Source organism: Mastomys coucha, unplaced genomic scaffold, assembly GCF_008632895.1.
Source record: "Mastomys coucha isolate ucsf_1 unplaced genomic scaffold, UCSF_Mcou_1 pScaffold22, whole genome shotgun sequence".
Classification (NCBI taxonomy): Eukaryota; Metazoa; Chordata; class Mammalia; order Rodentia; family Muridae; genus Mastomys; species Mastomys coucha.
Window position 1 is genome coordinate 179,661,450 of NW_022196905.1, and position 14,249 is coordinate 179,675,698.

The 14,249-nt window shown below is 39.8% G+C and overlaps 1 pseudogene; it reads right to left on the reverse strand.

Moving 5' to 3' along the window:
* Positions 1 to 6,373: 6,373 nt before the first annotated feature.
* LOC116069173 lies at positions 6,374 to 7,935 on the reverse strand (annotated as a pseudogene).
* Positions 7,936 to 14,249: the final 6,314 nt, after the last annotated feature.

Below are 14,249 nucleotides of genomic sequence, written 5' to 3' on the forward strand. Positions count from 1 at the left end.
GGGAATGCAAGCTGGTACAACTACTCTGGAAATCAGTTTGGTGGTTCCTCTGAAAATTGGACATACCACTCCCTGAGGACCCAGCTATACCAGGCACTCCTGGGTATATACCCAGAAGATGCTCCAACCTGTAATAAGGACACATCCATCAGACAATGTGTTACATTTACACAACGGAATACTACTCAGCTTTTAAAAATGATGAATTCATGAAATTTTTAGGCAAATGGATAGAACTAGAAAATATCATCCTTGCTGGCAGTGGTGGCACATGCCTTTAATCTCCACACTTGGGAGGCAGAGACAGGTAGATATCTGAGTTTGAGGCCAGCCTGGTCTACAGAGTGACTTCCAGAACAGCCAGGGCTATACAGAGAAACCCTGTCTCGAAAAAAAAAAGAGAGAGAGAGAGAGAAAGGAAAGGAAAGAGAAGAAAATATCATCCTGAGTGAGGTAACCCAATTGCAAAAGAAAACACTTGGTATGTACTCACTGATAAGTGGATACTAGACCAAAACTTCCAAATAACCAGGATACAATTTACAGACCACATGAAACTCAATAAAAACGAAGACCAAAGTGTGGGTGCTTAGGTCCTTCTTAGAAGGAGAACAAAATACTTGCAGGAGCAAATATGGAGATAAAGTGTATACCAGAGACTAAAGGAAAGGCCACCCAGAGACTACCCCACATGGGGATTCATCCCATATACAGTTACCAAACCCAGACACTATTGTGGATGCCAAGAAGTGTATGCTAAAGGAGCCTGATATGGCTGTCTCCTGAGAGACCCTGATAGAGCCTTAGAAATACAGAGGCAGATGTTAGCAGCCAGCCATTGGACTGAGCATCAAGTCCCTAATAGAGGAGTTAGAAAGGGAATGAAAGAGTTGAAGGGTTTGCAGCCCCATAGGAAGAACAACAATATCAACCAACCAGACCCTCCAGAACTCCCAGGGACTAAGCCATCAACAAAGGAGTACACATGGCTCGAGCTGCACATGTAGCAGAGGATGGCCTTGTCATGCACCAATGGAAGGAGAGGTTCTTGGTCCTATGAAGTCTCAATAGATGCCCCAGTGTAGGGGAATCAAGAGCGTGGAGGTTGGAGTAGGTGGATAGGTGGAGGAACACCCTCACAAAAGCAGGAAGAGGAAGGATGTGATAGGGTATTTCTGGGAGGGAGGGAAACTGGAAAAGGGGATAACATTTGAAATGTAAACAAAGAAAATATCGAATAAAAAAATTAAAAAGTTTGTAAATTAGATGCTCTCAAAATTATAAGCTTTTGTTCCTAAAGTACAATATCATGGAGTTAAAATAAGGCTCAAGGAATGGGAAAGGAAAGGAATATTTAAAAATCAAGAATCAGATGAGAAATCATCTCATAAAGAATAAGCAACTTTTCAACAAAATATTAAAAATATTAGTAATTAAATTTTAAAATGGTCAAAGACTTTACTCATAACCTCCAAACCTGTGGACTGTGACTGTCCAAATGCTTTCGACTCTTGAAAAGATAATCGATATTATTAGTTACTGAAGATAAGTGACCAAATTCATAGGTGATAGCATTTGACACTAGGGCATATAAAAGTTCAAAGTTGGACAGAAAGGCAAAATATGAAACTAAACCAATAAATATGAAATCATGAATAATAAATAAATATACTTATCTGTATAATGCATTATTATTCACCCATAAAACAACCAAGTATATACATACCATATAACATTGATGCCCTCAGAATACATTTTCCTAAGTAAAAGAAAAGAATCACAGGATAACGTCCTATGTAATTTCGTTTCTGTTAGCTATATAAGGCAGATGAATCCTCAGCACAGAAAAGGGAACCACAGGTTATCAGGGGTTTGAGGTGGGACAGAAATGCACAGGATGCAAAATAACATCTATAAAGAACTTTCAGAAGGACTAATGAACGTGTTCTGAAATTGGACCTTCTGATGGTTGCCTAATTCTGACTTGTCAATTTGAATAGAATGGATTTCATAATATGTGAATTATATAGAAATGAACCTATTGTTTAAAACAAAATCTAATAAAAAGCTGAATAGATATATCTATGCAGGAATATAGATCTCTATCAAAGAGATTTTAAAGAGAAAATAATAGTAACGAGCATCAGTTCAATTTCCCTGCAAGAACAATTTATGTGACCTTAGCACCATAATAAAACCGGGACACCAACACAGATAAAGTAGTATTAATTAAACTACAGGCTTGTTCAAATTCTGAGTTTCTCCCATTAATTTCCTTGTTTCTGCTCCGGTCCATTCTGATAACAGAGAATGAAAGAACAATGTATCCTATCTCCTTCATCTTTTAAAGTACTTGCAACTCAGAGATTAAGGATTATCAAGTCCTTTGAGATGAGAAGAAAGGATTGTCTAGAGAGAGGAAAAGGAGCAGTGGAAAAAGAGTAAAGAGCTTTTAGGATGAAAGAGTAAAAAAGCTTTATATTCAGTGGATGACATGTTATGAACTTCAGTGTAGTCCACAAATGTAGCCAAACAAAACATATGGTGTTTACCAACTTCAATTAAACTTACCTAAATATGGTTTGTAGTTGATCCCTTGAGAGTTTGGCAAGAAAACATAATACCAGTCACACTGTCAGCCAGCAAACTACCTCAATTCCAGAGGTTTCCCTTCTGGGTATTATTACATTTCACATGGTCCACGTGATCTCACAGCCTACTGGACACATATCCATATCTATTATCCTTAGGGCCCTAGAATCTTAGATGATGCTTGGGGGCCGGAGTCTAGGATGCAGCTTCCTAAGGTACAGCATGAATCTAGGATGCAGCTTTCCAAGGCACAGCATGAGCAGTCTCTTAGTGTTTTCCTTAAATGTTTACAAGGAGTAGGAGCAAGTTCTTAGTTCTTGTGCCAACAACACAAGGAAATTTCTTTTCAAACCTATCCTAAAGGTATTGCTGTCTTAATCTTTTCAATAAATTTGTCTTGCAAATGATATCCTCTTTTAGCCTTACACAAATGTCCCAAGGCATGAAGGGAAATGAAGTAAAAGAATCACAAATCACTCTAGTAAATATATAATTTACCTTGTTCTATTGAAAATATAAGCAATTCAGTAGTAAATGCTGACTAGGGAATACTCCAATGTTATACAAGTATCTTTAACCCAGACTTGAGGAGGCCAAAGGAAGTTCTTGGAAAGACTAACATCTAAATTGAAAGCTGGGAGGTAAGTTAATTGTTAGTCAGAGAAGGAAGGGTGGGAGTGGGATGCTGCTGGACAGGCCCCTTAGAAACACTGAAAGCAATCTAGACTGTATACATCATAACATCATATGTGTGTGGAGGTATCCTGAGAAAATGAAGAGTTGAGCTTCATTGCCATGCAACCACATAATGAAAACTAGAGTCTGGGCTTTAGCATCTAGGCAAAATAAAAGTGTTTACAATCTACCAAATACGTTTAAAACAAACTCTTATTTTCACAAATAATTTGATAGGTCATGTTGGCTACAATGTAGAAAGCAAAGGCTGGAGACTAGCCCAGGCAGTTTGTGAAAGCAATATTAGAATCCGAAGAGACCACTGTAGCACTCTTAAAATGATCTGCTCTTGAAATGATGACAGTATGACCCTGAGAAGTAGCAGAGATATAGGGGAAAGTGGGCTTGGTTAGCAAATAGGAACTTGTAAATCACTTGATGTGACAATATTGCATTTCATGAACTCTAAGGAATCGATTTAATATTACCATTTATATATACTAGGAAAGCAAGCTCGGCATCAGATAAGCCACAGTGCCCATGAAGCGTCACAGTTTCAGATGTGAAATGTGCCCAGGAAACTGCATTGTCAAATTGATGAAACACAGTAGAATGGTAGTGAGAGAGGACAGAAAAAACTCAAGGAGGTGGGCACCTGAGTAAGAGATGAGTTGGTGAGCTAGAATTGGCTAGATAGGGCAGCGAAGGTGAGAGAGATGCTAATGTTTAGGGCAGCAAAGGTGAGAGAGATGCCGATGTTCGTTCAGTTTGAGTACACTGTTGTCAAAATGCCAGTGCCATGATTACATGGAAAGATTTCAAGTCAATTTGTTGTATTTGTCTTGAGATTAATTTGGGGCTCTCTGCTATAGATAAAATTATGGAAATTTCAGGATATATATCTATGAGAAATAAACCTGATTTAAAATATGACAGTGGGGTTGGGGGGGTGGTGTAATCGGCTCTTACCCAACTGTAAAGCCTGTTGAAAATCATGAAGGAGTGGGACAGCAAGATATTCCCATGGGTTTAATACTAGCAAAAATGATATAAGGATAATCAATTACATTCTGAATGAATTTGAGGCCTGCTCCACTGATAGAAATCATGGCTGGTTTGTAAATCTGGCCAAGGACACATGATGGGGGAGTTCATGGGCTCCATGAGTGAACTCACTACTGTTATTTAACTAAATGGACATTGTATTAAACTGATGTCTAAATTCACATGTCTCTGTCCATTGATTAGTGCAGGCTTCAGCCCTCATCAGAGATTATTTGAGGAATAGATGATGGTTAATATGGAAAGTCACAGCCTGTCAACATATAGAGAATTAGTAGTAGTAGAACTATCAGTTACAAAAGGAATTTCTATATCCCATCCCCTCTTCAATGCTTAGGTACCATAGCACAAGACAGGTAAAGGACCATAAAAGGTCAAAGAAGGCTAAAGCAAAGCAAAGTGTTCTGGACAGGCCTAGAGTACTACCATCATGAACTCACAGCAGCTGTGGCTGCCCGAAAAGGATCTAGCATGGAGAAGGGAAGAGATCACAAGCCCCTCACCCATAACTGAAATCTTTTGATTTTCCTTCAAAGGAACAAACAGTTTTCCTTAAAGGTGGTGGTCCCTGGTACATACACACACTCCAGTGGATGGGCATCACAATTGTAGTTGATGGATTATGTAAGGAAAGAAAAAAGAGAAAACAAGAATTTGGGTTATAAGAACTGTGGGTGGATCTGAAAGGAGTATGTAGGGATGTTAATGTAAAAATGGTCAAACTGTGTTTTGAGAATGAAAGAAATTCTCAGTTTACCAATGAAATCCTTGTAGTAAAGAAAAAGAAGATGGAGAAGCATGAGGGATACATGGAAAAATTCCTGGAAGAATACAATGGGAAGAAACCCATTTGGATTCCAAAGAAGGGGATGTAAGGAAGATCAAAATTGCCAGCACATTGATATTGGATGACTAGCGGCCAGGCTTCTGGGAAAATACATTTATGCTGTTTAATCCATCCCATCTTGGATATCATGTTACAGAAACCTTAAGAAACCAATACAACACAATAGACAATTCATCCTACTGATCAGAGATACATTAAAGAAAAGAAAGAATTAAATAGGACAGGAATAGAGTAAGAAGGGATGAAGGAATGTAGGAACTTGAATGCTGTACTGTCTGGTTCGTGTCTCAAAATAACACACCTAGAGTCATCTGAGAAGAAGAAGCTTCAGTTGAGAAAATGCCTCCATGAGATCCAAATATAAGGCATTTTCTCAATATGTTATCACTAGGTGAGGGCCCAGTCCATTGTGGGTGGTGTCATCCCTGGTCTGGTGTTCCTGGCTATAAGAAAGGAGGATGCCCAGCTGGGGGAAGCAAGCCAGTATGCAGCACCCCGACATGGCCTCTACATCAGTTCCTGCCTCCTGGGTCCAGACCTGCTTGAGTTCATGACCTGACGTCCTCAAGTGATGGACTGTAGATCTGGAAGTGTAAGGCAAATAAGCTCTTTCCTTCCCAACTTCCCCTTTGGTCCTGGTATTTCATTACAGCAATAAAACCCTGACTCAGCCAAGTAGGTACAGGTGTAGTGGACTATTGCTGTAATGGACCTGACCATGTGTTGGGGATGATTATGGAAGGACTTTGGATCTTTGGTCCAGAAAAGCCACTGAGTGTTGAGACCTCAGTGGGATGATCCGTGAGAGCTTAGAAGATAGGAATGTTGTTGACAGCAGTGCAGAAGGTGGAGGTCTGGGTTATGAAATTCAGAGGGAAGATTAAAGACTCCATCAGGACCATTTATATTTTAATTTAAGATTCTATGGTTCTGGTTAGCTGGGGCTGAACAATATCAGCTTCGATTAACAAGATACCAGAACTGCTAAAGAGAATGTTACTGGGACAATTGATGCTGGTTAGCTGGAGCTAAGAAATTAGAAGTGATTAAGAAGAGACCAGCATCACTTGCTGATTTCACTAAGGTGAAATCTTCTGGGACGTGTTTTCTAAGAACACAGAGAAGCTGTGTGCCAGACACAGCCAAGGTCATGACTCATGTTGGCATCTGGACTAGGTACTAGGTAAGAGTCACCCAGGTGGTATCTATTTTGAAGATATGAAGATGTCATGGACAGCAGCTGAATCTTAGCTCTCTGAGAGGCCCGAGGGCCATTGTTTTGTTTTGTTTTTGTTTTTGTTTTGCCTCAGTATAGGAATTTTAATAATATATCTTTTCAATGGGGAGGAAGACGTAAATGGATGGCTGCCAGCCAGACCCATGCACTCAGTATTCCTCCCCTTCTTCTGCCTCTGCTTCCAATAAATCCATGCCCACCACTTCATAATCCTTCTCCAAAGCTGCCAGGTCCTCCCAGGCCTCTGAGATCTCCCCTTCCTCCATGCCTTCTCCCATGTACCAATGCACAAAGGCCCGCTTGGCGTACATGAGGTCAAATTTGTGGTTCAGGCATGCCAAGGCCTCTGCGATTGCAGTGGTGTTGTTCAGCATGCACATGGCTCACTGAGATGACTGGGGCATAGGTCGCCAGTGGGAAGTTGATGCGAGGGTAGGGCACCAAGTTGGTCTGGAATTTTGTTAAGTCCACATTCAGGGTGCCATCGAACCTCAGGGAGGCTGTGATAGATGACACGATCTGTCCAATCCGATGATTGAGGTTGGTGTATGTGGGATGTTTAATATCCAGGTTTTGCCGGCAGACGTCATAGATGGCTTTGTTATCCACCATGAAAGCGCAGTCGGAATGTTCCAGCATCGTGTGCATGGTCAGGATGGAGTTGTAAGGCTCCACAACAGCTGTAGAAACCTGGGGGGCTGGGTAGATGGCAAATTCCAGCCTGGACTTCTTGCCATAGGCCACTGAAAGCCGCTCCATAAGCAGAGATGTGAACCCAGACCCTGTGCCACTTCCAAAGCTGTGAAAGATGAGGAAGCCCTGCAGTCCCGCGCACACATCGGCCAGTTTTCGGATTCGGTCCAGGACCAGGCCCACAGTCTCTTTGCCAATAGTGTAGTGACCTCTGGCATAATTATTGGCCGCATCTTCCTTCACAGTGGCCAGCTGCTCCGGGTGGAAAAGTTGCCGGTAGATTCCCATGCACACTTCATCGACCACAGTGAGCTCCAGGTCCACAAACACTGCTCTCTGGGCACATGCTTGCCACCTCCAGTCTCACTAAAGAATGTGTTGAATGAGTCATCCCCGCTGCCAATGGTTTTGTCACTTGACATTTGACAATCAGGCTGAATACCACGTTCAAGGCAGTACAGTTCCCAGCAGGCATTTCATTGCCGATCTGGACACCTGCTTGTCCCACATGGATAGAGATACACTCGTGCATGTTGAACTCCAGAGACCTACCTACTCAGACTGCTGCCACCTCAGCCGTTCCTCATGACTGGTCCTCAGATGGCCCCAGGACTGAAAGGGTCATGCAGAGAAGTTGAGGATTGGCACCAGGAAGAGGGCCTGTGAAAGACTATTTGAGGAAGTGTAGAACAGATGCAGTAGAAGGCCCTAGTGGTTTGGAGATACCAGTATCATGGATTGACCACCAAGAACATCAGTGGCAGTAGAATGGAGGCAGCTGGAGCCTAGAAGACTATCTGTATGCTACAGAGAACACAGCTAGAGAAATGACCCAAGTCCTTTGAGGATGTTCAGAAGATCATGAGTGGACCCTGAAAGAGTTAAATTTAAAACTTGTGCTGGCTAATGAGAAAATTGCAGGTTTGAGAAAAACACAGTGGACCAAGCTTGAATATGTCCAAATAAGCCTGGGCAAAAATAAGCAAGCTGTTAAGACATTCTGGGAACTAACAGGCTAAAAAGATATAGAAGAGAAAGCATGCAAGGACATGTCTGGGCAGACACTGGGTAGCGGATCCTCTTAGATATGGTTTAAGGTCAGATGCTTTGTTGACTCAGATTAACACCAACTTTAGGAATTTTCCACTCTGTTCTGCACGTAATAGTTAATATTTGAACTAGCCAATCATGTGTAACCATACCTACTCCTTTGTTTCCCCAGACCTTTTCCCTACATAAACCCCTAACTTTCGAGCCTCGTGGTCGGCTCCAATATCTCCTGTGTGAGATAGGTGTGGTGCTGGCCCAGAGTGCCCCGAAATTAAAAACTACCTCTTGTAATTACATCAAGACCGTCTCTCGTATTCCTTCGGTGCACATCCTCCCGAGATTTGAGTGGGGGTCTCCCCACAGGGGTCTCTCAGACCCCAGATGTTGGAGTTTGATTTTACTTTGATTTAATTGTAACTGCACCCTGATTTTTCTCTCTTGAAGTAAGAATATCTTTTACTGGAGCCCACAGCTAAGAGACTTTGAATTTTAAAAAGATTTCAGATTTTAAAAGAGATTGGTTATTTTAAAGGGATTGAAATTTTAATGTGTGAATTTATAAAGACTGTGGGACTTTTATGTTATTTAGATCTTGAGTATGAATAAGAAAGTAAGAGTTGTGACTTAATAGTGATGATTTTTGTGGGTCAAGTTGACAAGGGGTCAGTTGTACTGGCAGGTTTTCTGTATCTAGTTGACAAAAGTTAGAGTCTTCAGAGAGGAATAAGCCTCAGATGAGAAAATGCTTCCATGAGATCCAGCTGTAGGGTATTTTCTCAGTTAGTGATCAATGGAGACAAGGGCCCAGGCCATTGTGGGTGCTACAATCCCTGGGCTGGTGGTCCTGGGTTCTATAGGAAAGTAGGAAGAATAAACAAGGGAAACAAGCCAGTAAGTAGCACCCCACCATGGCCTCTGCATCAGCTCTTACCTCCAGGTTCCAGCCATACTTGAGTTCAAGTCTTGACTTCCTCCAGTGATGCACTATATAGAGAGAAGCGTAAGCCCACTTGCCTCCCCACCTTGCTTTTTGGTCTTGGTGTTTTGTCTTATCACTAAAAATTTGACTAAGGAAAATACCTATATATTTTCCCTTCACAGTTCACATTAAAATCTATTTTTACTATCTCTTTCCCTTTAAGTTAAACTTTAATCTTTAGTTATTTGTGAGTTTCTAATGGTCAATGTTTCTTAAATGACCTTTATTAATATTTTAAAGGCTGTCCTTCTAATGATATAGAAACCCACCATGATGTACAGTGCTGGGAACGTCACTAAACACAAGGTAGAATGTATTGCAGGACTTCTGTGAAATGTCTTCTGAATATAGCATGGCTGTGGCGCCCATGAATTCACAGCAGCTGTAGCTACTCACTTACCTGCATAAGATCAAGCCAGTTAAAATCCCAGAATGAAGTAGGGAGGAGTTCCCAAGGTACTACCCCTAGTCAAACTTGTGGTTAGCTCCAGAGGCAAGGAGTCATTATTCTTTAAATGTGGGACAACTGGCAAGTTCCTCGTGTCCCCCAGTGAGTAACTCGCACACATCCACAAATGAGTAGCACTAACTGAACTCTGGGATTAAAACAATGAATTTACAAAATTGAAGGTAGCATTTTAAAATAGTTTTATTGGCATGAACTTTCTTGGCATTTGACGTTTCAAAGACAATACTCATACAGATTTCACTTGACAATTTGGCTCTTGCAAAGTTCACGGTTTTGTTCTCACTAATTCCCAGTTCTATTTGATATGCCCTATTAAATCAAACTACTTTCTGTCTCCCTTGCCTAAACATCAAGTAAATAAATCCCCATAAGTATGAAGAACAAGTTGAAAAAATTGATTTTATTTCATCAACTCTACACTAAAAGGCTATTCTTTTTGGATAATAGTAAGGGTTTAAGCACATCGGCTACTGTGGTGCACAGAATTCCATGAATGATCACCTCACATATACCACACAGTTGCACAGTAGAATTCTGGTTTGACTATTTTCTCTTATATTAATGTCAATATTCAATGTAAGAACAGAAGCAAATTTTGGGAACAGGTCTTCAAATAAAAAGTAGACAGCATTTGATTAGGGGCTTTATATATTTAAAGGAAAATGAAAAGACTCTTCTTGCTCTAAAGTACTGTAAATTTTGTCAACAAAAAATATGTCTTTTAGGGTCTTGGATATTTGCTTCCAACCTCGATTACATGAGTTTGTTTCCTGGGACATACAGGATTGAAGAAGAGATCTAACTCCCAAAAGTTTTTCTCTAATATCCATACATATGCACTGTGGTACATACATGATAAACAGTAAAACAAATAAATCTTAAAATATATATTTTGTAGCTTTTTTAGCTTGAAATTTCATTTCTTCCTTAATGTGTGTAGCAAAACACAACAAAAGAAAATTCTGTCAAGCATTCATGGTAGACTTTAAAAAAATAACTTTCCTAGTAGCCTTAAGCTAGCCTAGTTGTATGACAATTTTTCACTTATTTTTACTGAAAAACAACTGAATGGAGAGGAAAGATAACTTCAGTGCTATGTCCTGTATTGCTCTAGGATTTGATCAGACTGGACCAGGAAGGGGATGAATGAAAGACAAGAAAATGGACACAAGGAAATGCTGGGATCAGAAGGACTGGGATTTCTTACGGAGAAACCAGAGCATGCTGTAAGCTCAACATATTGATTACACACAGTTGAATATAATAGTGGGGTTATTGCACACAGCTGAACAAAAATGCACAGTTATTAGCAGCAAATAAACAAGGAGGCAGAATTATTATCTGCAACTGCACAAGGAAGCAGGATTAGTTGATCCTGATAGGAGCAATGCCTGTAGGAGAGCAATCCTCAGGCTCTAAACATATGGAAGGGAGAATTCAACTGTGGATATTTTCTGTTCACACTTAACATTCCATTCACACTCAGAGCCAGGGAAGATTTTGCCCTCTCTTTGAGCTCCATCTGGGAAAATTTTGCCACTTTCATGGAGCTAAGGCACTGTACTCCTTGATAGGTGTGTGCCCATGTCGACAATATACATCTATGTAGGACTTTGCTCACTCTCTGCACTAGTAGGTTTGTAAGAGGGATGAATTCGGGCCTATCATTTCCAGCCTTGTTGTGGGCCTTGGCCATATCTGCCCTCTCGCTGAGCTCAGAATGTGACAGTTTGTCCTCACTGTTGGGCCGAGTTATTACATAAGAACCTGGGAACTCTGTCCAGTGCCAGCCAGAATCCTGCAGTTTCTAACCATCAGTCACTAACTGTGGAGGAGGCTTCTGGGCCAACCCTGGCCCCAGGGAGGGGCATATGGGAACTGACTACGGTTTCTAGCTACTCTCCTACTTCTTTCTGAACCAACAGTATATTTGAGACAGTCCTGGGCTCAGATTGCCCACTAGTGCCGAAACTGGGACAACGTATCAATGTCAGACTCCCAGACAATATTGATCTGGGAATCATGCACTGCTGACATAACAAAAGTGACTACAGGTTCAGAAAATGTGTCTTCTTAGAAATTCTGGATATAGAGACACAAAGAACCATATTAAAGAGAATGGAATAAATACCTAGAGACTTTAATGATCCAATTTCTAAAATAGGCAGGGACTATCTCAACATAAATTCAGTATAGAAAGAGTTTTGGCTGAGCCCTTAGCCACAGAAACCTAACAGACACCTACAGAATGTTCTTTTCCATAGCTGTTAGATATGTATGATTCTTGTAAACACAAAGAATATTCTCCATACAAAGCATATAACAGTACATGAAATAGTCTCCTTTAGTCTTTTAAAAATTTAATTCTACCAGATATCTCTCTTGACCAAATTGCAATAAAGCTAGAATCTTCTAAAAAGACAAAAATAATCTTTGGAAACTATACAAATTAATGGAGAATATAAAGCTTAGTGGCCAATAGATCAAGGGAGAACTAAAGAATGAAAGCAAAATAAATTCTTGAAACAAATGAAAAACAGAGGTAACTTACCAAAACCCACAGGACACAGCAAATGGAATTGTAAAAGAAAAATTAATAAAAAAAAAAGGTTTTCACAATACACAAGTAATGAGTATTTAGGGTATAAATATATTTAATGTGATTTAAGCAGTATACAATGTACATAGGAACTGAAGTATTACATAGTTCTCCATAAATACACTTACAAATTTTGCTTTTTAGCAGAATCTTATTTTTATTTGTATTTTAATGTTTTCTACAATATATTTTGATCATATTATATATTATTTGCCCTTCCAAAACTCCTCCCAAATCCTCTCCACCTCTTTACCCACTAATTTTACTTTCTTCTCTCTCTCTCTCTCTCTCTCTCTCTCTCTGCATTTGTCTCTCTCTGTCTCTGTCTCTTCTTTCTTCCTCTTTCCCTTCTTCTATCCCTTTACAAAACCAAAAAACAAAACAAAATAAAACAAAAACTCAGCTAGGGATGTGACTTTGTGTCCATATCCTCTTTGTGTCGTATTAGGATTTTTGTCTGTTTTGAACCTGTGTAGGTCTTATGTATGCTGCTAAAATTATCTGGGAGTTCATATGTATATGCCCTGCCAACATTATCTTAAATGGAGAGAAACTCAAAGCATTTACACTAAAATTAGGACCAAGACAAGCTCATCCATTCTCTCCATAGCTATTTAATATCGTCCTTGAAGTGAAGGAACTTTTACAGCTGATAAACAACTTCACCAAAGTAGCAGGATACAACATTGACACAAAAATCAGTGGCTTTCTAGTAATCTAAAACACTCAGAAGAAATCTGGGAAACAATACCTTTACAATAGCCTCAAATGTATGAATATATGTATATGTATGTATCTTGGAATTATATGTGTGTGCACACCTGCACACATGTGTATTTTGAGATAACTCTAACCATACAAGTGAAAGGCTTGTATAGTAAAAACTTTAAAACAGGGAAGAAATGGAGAAGATACCAGCATATGGAAAGATCTTCCATGATCATAGATTGCTTGGATTGATAGGTTGAAAGTGGCCATCATGCCAAAAGCAATCTAACTATTCAATGCAGTTCCATCAAAGTTCATCACAGTTCTTCTTCTGGGAAAATGAAAAAGTAAATAATCTCCACTAATTTTTATGCTGGATACATTAATGAGAAAATTGCTTTAAAAATAGTTGTGGAATTGGTAATAAATGCAATTTCTTAAAATAAAGAAGTACTGGTCAATTGATTAATAATTTAATCAGCCAGGAAAGTAGGCTCAGTTCCAGTGTCTTCAAGATGCCAGTAATTTGCTACCACTATATCCTAGCAATCTACAAAGTCACAGGGAGTAAACCCTTCATGGGTTGCTTTCTGCAGGCTTTCTGGATACAATTTGAGCTTGTACCAATTAATTCAGGACAGTCTTCCTGACACTTAGGGGCCCTGTTCATCATAACAGCTTTCAGTTGTCTCTCTCAGCAAATAATATATAATATGATCAAAATCTCCAGCTATACTGATTGTAATAAACACACTTCATGGAACATATACATGGGCATTCTTTTTTGTACTGAATATGTACTGCCATAGTAGGCTTACTCTTGGTAGGCTTTGAAAGCCATAGTTGTTGGGGAAGTGTCTAGATGCCGAGAGCCCTAACTTAACAAATGGATTGATCTCTTGATGGGTTCATAATGGGATGACCTTATTGGGAATTATTAGAAACTAGTATGAAAAGTCTAGATGGGAAAAGTAGGTAACTGGGAGTGTGAAGTTGGGAGTTATATCTTGCTCTGGCCACCTCCTAGCCTTACTCTGTTTCCTACTGATCATTGCATGAACTTTCTGCCCACCACACCTTTCCTAACATAATGTATTAGAACTTGAAACCATAAACAATATTTATTTTTCATTACTTAAGTTCCTTATGTCAGATGTTCTGTCCTAGCAGGGAAAGGCATGTCTAACATGATTTAACATATTCTGTTAAATCAAACCCTGATAAGGCATTAAGGTGAATGCTTTGGGTGATAGCTGCATCCCAGCATTGTAACTCATCATCCTCACTGTGATTCACTCTATTTACATTCACTGCATGCCACTTCGGGTAGCTGAGGAT